Source organism: Ptychodera flava, chromosome 11, assembly GCF_041260155.1.
Source record: "Ptychodera flava strain L36383 chromosome 11, AS_Pfla_20210202, whole genome shotgun sequence".
Taxonomy (NCBI): domain Eukaryota; kingdom Metazoa; phylum Hemichordata; class Enteropneusta; family Ptychoderidae; genus Ptychodera; species Ptychodera flava.
Window position 1 is genome coordinate 27,964,981 of NC_091938.1, and position 10,120 is coordinate 27,975,100.

Sequence of the window (10,120 nt, forward strand, 5' to 3'; positions counted from 1 at the left end):
TGATCCGATCTTTTTGCCGCAAATTTTCATGTACAACAGTTGCTCGTCCATAGCATATTTGCATGACCAATATATGGATGATAAAGTACTAGTGAACATAAACGTAGCTTATTATTTCATCTTGTGTTACGATGAAATGACATTGTTGCAGTAGTGAAATTGTAATTTGTCAGGCTTGATTCGCCATATGTGAACGGTGAATCATGATAAAAAAGTTCCGAGAGGTTTTTTGCTCTACAGAGCCTTTGAAGTGAGCGAGTCGAGAACCTTGGACTTAGATTTCATTTTGATGATGAAAGTTGTATTGTCAAGTAATGTTTACTATCCAATAGCAGTTGTCGTTATATATATATTATGTATTGTCTGTACACCGTATATGTCTTAAAGCAGTTAGGATTGGCTAGTTTTAGCATTTTTTGAATTATTAACCTCGTTCAACTACGTGGTGAGATAAAACAAACTAGCAAATCTGATTTAAGCAGTTAACAAGTTCTAACATTTACCATTATTGTTCAGTCAAATATTCACCATTGACGCGACACTACAAGCGTTCTACAGAGAGCACAGATTTTTTTTTTCTGAAATTGGATAAGAGTGGCAGAGACTGTACAGAGTTAGTGACATTTGTCGCACTACACATCACCATGCAAAGAAATATATTGAAGACACAGTCTGTAGTTTCTACAGGCTGTCAGTCTGAAAAAGAAATACATTTTCCTTATCGCCATTCTTCAATTCTAGACTGGCAGTTCCAAATACAACTGAGATATCCCTCTTTCATGTATACAGGGCACACTTTTTACCCACCCGAAAATCTCTCCTTTGGTCAAAAGAGGATAGGTAAAATTCTAATAGACTAAGTTCAAATTTTATTTAACATTTTATTTGTGTTAGTGTACACAGAGCTTTGGAGTTCGATAACTTCACCAATTGTGAAGACGTGTCAAAAATGTTTGGACAACTTATGTTGTGTACCGTAGCGATATGTATCGCAGACAACGTACTTCAGCGCAAATTCTGCCATTGTCAGAGACTACATCACAAACAGGGCCAGAAATTCTCACTTTTGATGATTTTTTCACTTTTGTTTTAGTGTCAACCATAATTTCTTTTTCTACTCCCAACAGCATGCTCATATACACAGTATTACGCTCGTCAGTGCGACCTGTACATTTGTAAACTGGGTTCTAACTTGGTATTGTTGACATTTCACAAGTGAATTTTGGTCCGGACTAGAATTCAAATGTAAACAATGACAGTGCATTTTACATATATAGGCGCTATGTTGACAAGCTAAATAGTCACAGGGATCCTAGACCAGCAATGTTGCAGAAAAACCTGGTGTCATTGTAACTTGCGAATAGCATCAAGCAAACTTGTGTGTCCCATGCAGACAGCATGTCTTGGGAAATTGAAATCAACTGCACTGATTTGCATAAACAAGACACTGTAATAAGGTAAAATATAATATATACCAGAAAGTTCACATTCGACCTATAGAGTGACGATACTCTGCAAGTTACAATGACACCAGGTTTTTTGCCTTCGATTATGAGCCTATAGATAGGACAAAGAAGTTGTTTAAACAAGACGTTCATGGACCAGTGCATCGTTACATTGTACCTTAGTCTTGAACACAATCCAAATAAACCTGGTTTTGCCTTCTGACTGCAGCAAGTGGGCGTAATAAAACAGGAAAGTGGCTACGGGTGTATTACGAGCCTGCACAAATTGCTATTTCACTACTGCAACAATGTAAAATCATCGTAAAGAAACATGTAATAAAAAAGTTAACGTTTATCATCCATATGCTTTAGACGAGCAACAGTTGTACATGAATTTTCGCAGAAAAAAGTCGGAACATTTTGACAGTGGTACAGTACTTGTCATGGTATATTTCATTTCAAAACACATGTAAAAATTAAATCCCAAAACAATAACCTTTAATAATCCATATAAGCACAATAAAACTGCACTGGAGATAAATGGGAGGAATCTTTATTGAGCATGCGCAACTAAATGACTTTTGCACCAACAAGGATAGTTTTAGAATTATTTTTCGCGGTTCTTTTCCTTATAGCACTTAACATACTTGCAATCACAATTCTCTCCGTTCAAACATACTTTCCGTTACGGGTATTCGACCTGGTCCCTTTACGGCAATAAAACATTATTTCGCACCACTCACTCGGAATTGATCCTGGTTTTTTTTCGAATGGCCTATTCAAAAACGTGTGTCTCAGGTGACCTGACCTACCCTGGAAAAAACCGCTCACGTAATTTTTAAGTGTTTAAGTATTGAGGCGCGTATAGTCGTAATAGTGGTAATAACGATAGTCCCAGCTTGTATCCCTTCAGCCTTGTAGATATTGTAAAAGTAATTCACGTGATGTCGTACAGTACAACAGAAATGTATGCTCTGTTGTAACTCTAAAATTCTCTTCTGGCAAACGTCAGCTTGCAAGCCATCGATTTGATCATAAATGCCTAAGCTGTGATGGAAGCATGCATAATCACTTGGCACAGTTCCCAAACGAATAAATACATGGATGAATCGTTACAAAGAAAATGGCACAACACAGCAGAGACTTTGTTCCTTTGAAGTAATATACTCCTTAGACATTTCAAAGTTTGCTTAAAGTTTGCCCATCAAGTCTGTGAAATGTCACTCTCACAATAAACAATAAAATTTGAGGATTAGGGAAGCAAATTACTTTGTATTTGATAAAGTTTGAAATTCCTGATCACAAACATTAATTCATGAAGTCGAAAAAGACATGTTTTGTTTCTATTATAAGAGTGCAAGACGGTGAAAAGGTGAAAAGTTAATTTAATTGAAATTTACAAACTGAGTGTACAGGAGACGTTGACCAGCACAGGATTTGCATACCCGGAAGCTTGCCCGCATACAAAATTGTTTTCTTCACCTTAATAACTTTGGAAATTGGGTAAAATATTTGATCCAGAAAAGTGTGTAGCTTCAATAAACTATCATCTAGAGGCTTTAATGAATGGAAGTGGTATTTTGTGTCTCAATGTTTAACACAGGATGCCTATCGTTAGCTCTCATTTACAACCCTTGGCAGGGCCTGTTTTGTCTTTATACAAGCAGAATCTCTGACCGCATCAATTGCTTCAGTTTGGCTTAATCAACAGTAAGGTGACCATAGGTATACAAGGTTCTGTTCCAAGAGGTTTATTGCTCTGCGGAGCTTTTGAGCTAAGCGAGTCGAAGACATGTGACTGAAACTATGTCATGTGTCACCAGGAAGAGAATTGCGGTTGACATTATGCCAAGTACTCTGAGGAAAAGAGCTGCAAAAAATTGGCTAACAATATCCTTATTGGTGCAATTATTCAAGTTGTTATATTAAGTGCGTCAATTCGTGCGTCAAGTCATTCAATTGCTCATGATCCGGGTACTTTGATATTCGAAAACTTTGCAGTCGAAAGTGATTGGCCAATTGGAAGAAAGGTAGATGAGCTCACATCATCGATTTAGAAGGAAATTGCATAAGGCCTTTCCCTCACATTCGTTGCGGCTTTCTTGAAGTGAACCCTGCATCTTGCCGCGCACAGTCGTCTAAATTTCCGGAAACGTCAGACGAAAACAGGGAGAGAATTGAGAGTAATCCCGAGACTCACTGTGATCAAATCCCAACTGCAGAGAAGCGTGTACCTGGTAAGCATTCAGAAACCCTTGCGTGACGATAGTTCATTGAGTGGCTGCCTTGAAATTACTACCTGTACTACCTGAAAATGGAAATCTGTATGTTATTGATAGTTTGTGTATGAAAGCATTTTTTCGCCTTGCTGAGCTCTTCTCAAAGTTTTTTCGGAATGCACAACGTCATCAGATTTTATTGAAGAAGACGTCGGAACCTTCCGACTCACTCAAATGCAAAATGAACGTCTGTTATATGTTATCCCTGATTATGATCGCCAACATTTTATATATAAAAATATTTGGTGAGTATGTGACCAAGCAGTCTTATTATCACTTGTTGTGACTGTTTAACTGAAGCTACTGTTTCTAAAACGTGTTTAACTCGATATAAAATGACATATTTAAGGACTGGCAGACAATAATGCAAACTTACTGTTAACATTTAAGGTCAACTCTAAAATTTAAAATCAAAAACCGTTTGAAGTTTTGCATATTACAAACAGATTACTAGGAATTTGATAAACCTCAGAAACGATTGGAATTCGAACTATAATCATACTCTACACTTCGGTTTTAACAAACAGCAGTGTGTAGCGCAGTCCCGGTGTCGAATACAGGAGACGTATGGGTATTTCCGATGAGCGTGACGAGTACACTGTATGAAGTCATAAACTGGCGTCTTGCCAAGTACCAGGTAATTCCGGCACCAGTGTTGGGTACTTGGAATCGTCCTCGTTCTTGGACGATCGATGCATTCATATTGCCTTAATAGGATTCGTCAGTTCCAGCATCTTAAGATATACTTACTCCTTTGAACTTTTTTATCTTTCAAAAGATCGAAATGAATTCAAAAATGCTGATGCAGTGCTTTTCACTGGTATTGGTGATACTTGTCATCGAATTCCCAGGAGTTGCGTTCTCGTAAGTGACAGATTTTTTTGAATAAAACTGCCTGCGTTTTAAAGTATTTAACATGCGCTTAGTATTAAAGAGGCACTCCCACTTGGTAACATTTTTAAAACACATTTTTTAATGCCAATGGTCGATATTTGGCGTGGCGACTCTGCGCGGATCGCGAGATATCGATAAAAACATGTCCTCAAAAAAATTAAAGTTTGAATTCCGGTGGCCCACCTGAATTCAGCGTCCGAACATAGAACGCTCGGCACTGGGGCTAAGCTATGGAGTACGAGTCTACGTTGACGCTGCTGTACGCCACAGCAGTACCACTCGCGTCGGTGAGCGGTCATGCCCATTGGAGAAAGCCGAGTCCTACTGACTCGGCAAAAAAAACGAAAAACAAAGTTTGCTGATTCCACAAGAATTCGCATAGGTGACTAGCACAGATAGGTGCGGTTGATACATAGTATGCATAGTGGCCGCCGCGTGGTATGCGCGCATACCACACGCGGCCGCCGCTATGTATCGAACCACGCGTAACTGTGTGGCAGACGACAAAATGTAGTCATCAGAGGCAACTAATATTTTACACGTAAAAACTGATATCTATGTGGTATTGTTTAAAAAATTTAATACAACTGATTGAGAATAATGAAAACGACAAAAACTAAGGAGAAGTTTTAAAAAGAATTACCAGAGGTAAAGGCATTGATAATGATGTATATAAAGTCATCGCAGTAGGAGGTAAATTAATTGCGTCATTCGAACTTTTTTGGACTCCTTAGAATATTGTCAATCAGCACAACAACTCAATTTCGGGGGATTTCGGGTCATAACCAGAAACGATCGTAAAACTTAGGGATGTGAAAAATACGCTCGGGAAATGACATGTTTTTATCAATATCTCGCGATCCGCACGGAGTCGCCACTCAAATATAGACTGTTGGCATTAAAAAATGTGTTTTAAAAATGTTACCAAATGGGAGTGCCTCTTTAAGGTGCCACCAAACGGGTCAACAGCACAAGACTTACTGTAAACAATGTCGACTGAAATTCAAGTTTACACTTTCTGCGAGTACTGGTGCTCTGCAGGTTAATTCTTTACAGCGTTCGCCATGGTTTCTGTCACAGGGGTCAAATGCGTGCCTTTCAAAAATCAATCCTTGTAGTGTCTAAAAGCCTGCGAAATAGTGTCAAGTGCAATATAGTCCAGTCAAAATAGGGTTAGACCCACCACAAATTGCAACAGAATTTTTTTCTTCAGAATGCATTTCAGAGAGGTACCCAGAACAACATATTAAAAGTTTACTCGAATCCACCTTGGGGAAATATGACTAATTTGCATAAATCAAATATGGCGGCCAACCATCCGACAAAATAACATAATTGGCCATATATCACATGTTAAACAAGCTATTTCAGTGATTTCAAAGTCTGAGACTACTTATTAGGCTCAGGGAATCATTTTGGAGGTATAATAATTCATATAGGCACTTCATTAATTTGCATAATTCCAATATGGCGGCCAACATTCCTACAAAAGACATTTTCGGTCATATACCACGTATTAAACAAGCTATTTCAGTGATTTTAAAGTTAAAAGTATATTTCTTAGACATGGACAAATGATTTTCGAGATGCAATTATTTGAATAGGTAATTTGCTAATTTGCATAAATCCAATATGGTGGCCAACATTCCTACAAAGGACATTGTCGGTCATATATCATGCATTAAACAAGCTATTTCGTTCAATTTTTACAAAGAACCTTTGATAATTTTCATAAATTAAATATGGCTGCCATATTAATGCCCCATGGCTTAATAGCTTCTAATATAAATAAGGGTTTGGTATAGTGTTTAGCACTAGGAAACTATAAAGAAGAAACTGTTAAGTCCTTCGATATTCATTTTTAGCTCATATTTGGTATTGATATAAATACCAAAAAGAGCTTATATGGTGAGTTTATGGCGTCTGTATGTCTGTATGTAGGTATGTAGGTATGTATGTGCTGATGTATGTCCGTCACACGCAAAGGCTCTCATACCGCCAAAGCTACCATATCTCAGTATTTGGTGTACAGGTAGATGCAGGGGTTGAGATGTGACGTTGTTTCAGTGTCAAAAATATGCAAATGAGGTCAGAAAAAGGGGAAATCCTGCAAATGTGCAGGATTGGTGGCAATAACTGAAACAGCGCACACATCTGAGTAAGAGGTTTTTGACCTTTAACCTATTTGTATGCAGGGTACCTATTATGTGCGGGAGTGTTGGCAGTAACTGAAACAGCCTATTATTCATTTCCTGTGATTTTTTATGAACTGTGACATATTAACAGACCTGCTCAAACCATGGATGTCTATTTTTGTACATCCATGGTTGAAACATTCTCTGCTATGCATGTTGCTTAAGTTGACCTCCAGTACATAAAGTTTCAGACGTTATTTACTTTTGTCATTCTTGTTTTTTTTTTGGTTTAAATATTTTTTGTTGTTTTTCTGGTTGTGCAGAAATCATTGTCATAACATCAATGTAGAATTTTCCTGCACTGAACAGATAGAAACAACACTTATTGTTGATCTTTGATATGTACCAATTCTGATCAAATGAGCGACACCGTATAATTGCGGTATTTTTAAAATTTTAATTTTTCTTATATATGACGACTGTTAATGATTGTTAGTCTTCTGAATAATATAGGCCCTATTCCTTTCTGAATATAACATTGGATTCATCTGTGTACGGCATTTTCGTAATTTGTATGGGTGTTTAACACTGTACAGTGTCAAAACATGTAGTCTGTAATGTTTACTGTTAAAAAAAGACGTGTTCAAAATCTTTAGTTTTCAATTTAGACTGAACCCCCTTCTTATGGATGGGTGCATCTTTATAAGATCCCCTAGATGACAGGCAAGAAGTCATCACACATAACAGCAAAAATACAATAAACACAACAAAGCTAAAAAAGAGAAAAAATGATTTGACAAAAATAAAAAATGCCATAATACACACAAATTGAAACTTAGCACTATTGCAAACAATGTCAGATTCATAAAAACTTTATGGACACATAGACTCAAAAAAATCTGAAAACTGCATGCTTTAGCAAAGGCTTACAATTAATCCAAAAACAGAATTCAACTATTACACAATACAAACAAGTACATCTTGAGTCATTTTTCCAAGTGTCATTTTTCCAGATGTACATGCTTGTATCGTGTAACAGTTGGATTCTGTTGGGCTGATGAGTTGTTTGAATTAATTTTAAGCCTTTCCAAAGCATGCAATTTTCAATTTTTTGTGAGTTTATGTGTTGATCAAGTTTTTAAGAGTCTGACATTTTTTGCATCAGAATTTTATTTCAAAACAAATTAGTTGTTTTGTTATATAGCATTTAAAAAACATTGTGAAAATTTCAGAAAATTTGACCCAGCCAGACTAGAGTTATATTCTTTGCAAATCTCGAAATTCGGATAAAAGGGAAGCAGAAAATCGGTCTATTTGCATAAATTACCCCTTCTATATTATGCAACTTACGACTGCTGGCCAAGCTGAAAGGTGAGCTTAACCAATATTTAATCTTGGGTTAACAAATTAATCAAATTGGATGAATATTTGCAAAAAAAATTATTTTGAGCAAAATACGCTGCATTGGGTGCACTGCCCTCTTAACAGTTTTTTTTTTTGATATTCCGGTTGCTAAAATCTCTACAGAACCTTATTTATATAAGAAACTATTGGGTCATTAATTTGGCAGCCACATTTAATTTCTGAAACTTATCAAAGTGTCTTTTAAAAACACTGAACCGCAAAGGGTGTTTATTCATGCTCAAGAAATATATTTAAACTTCAAAATGGCTGAAATAGATTGTTCAATACATGATATATGACAGAAAATGTCTTTTGTAGGTATATTGGCCGCCCTATTGGATTTATGCAAATTAACGAAGTGCCAAGGCGGCAAATCAAATCATTGCACCTCAAAAATCATTTGTCCATGCCAAAGAAATATACTTTTAACTTTGAAATCACAGAAATAGCTTGTTTAACCCTTGGACTGCTGTAATTATTTACACAAAAAAATTTAATGCAATATTTTACCAATTTCTGTGAACTTTTCTGTACGTTTTTTCATAATTTTTGACCGAATGGATATCATTTTCCAGCAGTTACATTTTGTTATCAAAATTTTGGCAAAAGGCAAAAAAATTGACTGTGATACATTTTATACAGTTGACAATAATAGACTTTGGCGCCTAAAGGGTTAATACGTGGTATATGACAGAAAATGTCTTTTGTATGTATGTTGGCAACCCTATTGGATTAATGCAAATTAACGAAATACCTAAGTATGCAAATCATTGCATCTCGAAAATTGTTTGTCCATGCCAAAGAAATATACTTTTAACTTTGAAATCACAGAAATGGCTTGTTTAACCCTTTGACTGCTGAAATGTTTTACACAAAAATTTTATGCAATATTTTACCAATTTCTGAGAACTTTTCTGTACGTTTTTTTTCATAATTTTTGATCAATGGATATCATTTTTCATCAGCTACATTTTTTTATCAACATTTTGGCAAAAGGCAGAAAAAATGACTGTGGTACATTTTATAAAGTAGACAAAAATAGACCTTGGCGCCCAAAGGGTTAATACGTGGTATATGACAGAAAATGTCTTTTGTAGGTATGTTGGCCACCATATTGGATTTATGCAAATTAAAAAATTACCTATGCAAATCATTGCATCTCGAAAAACGTTTGTCCATGCCTAAGAAATATACTTTTAACTTTAAAATTACTGAAAGAGCTTGTTTAATATGTGGTATATGACCGAAAATGTCTTTTGTAAGAATGTTGGCCGCCATTTTGAAATTATGCAAATTAATGAAGTGCCTATATGAAACATTTATACCTCCAAAATGATTCCCTGGGCCAATTAACTAGTGTCAGACTTTTAAATCACTGAAAAAAGCTTGTTTAACATGTGATATACGGCCAATTATGCTATTTTGTCGGATGGCTGGTAGCCATATTTGATTTATGCAAATTAGACATATTTCCCCAAGGTTGATTCGAGTAAACTTTTAATATGTTGTTCTGGGTACCTCTCTGAAATGCATTCTGAAGAAAAAAATTCTGTTGCAATTTGTGGTGGGTTAGGTGCCAAAATCTCGTAGATTGACTGGACTAATAGCCCTGATAGCGTTTTCAGTCTTGCTTGAGGTAGAGGGCGCCTTGGGCACAGTATTCGGACTCTAAAATTTGCACAGCACTTTCTTGATCTACTACTTATGGGGGCTCATTTTAAAGCTCTTGGAGAAAGAAAAAAAAATTTCTCTCATTTTTTTGAAAATCGAAAATTTCATTCCCAATAGAATAAACTCAGGGTCAGGGATGGCAACCATGTCAAATATCGGTAAATGTTAGGCAGTATGTTTCCTTAGTGCCAAACCTTTTAGGATGGCCCCTAATTTTCATTCTTGATTTTATAAGAGAATAGTTGAAAGTTTCAGTGAGGAAAGTTTGAGTAAAAGTCTTTTACTTTCGAGG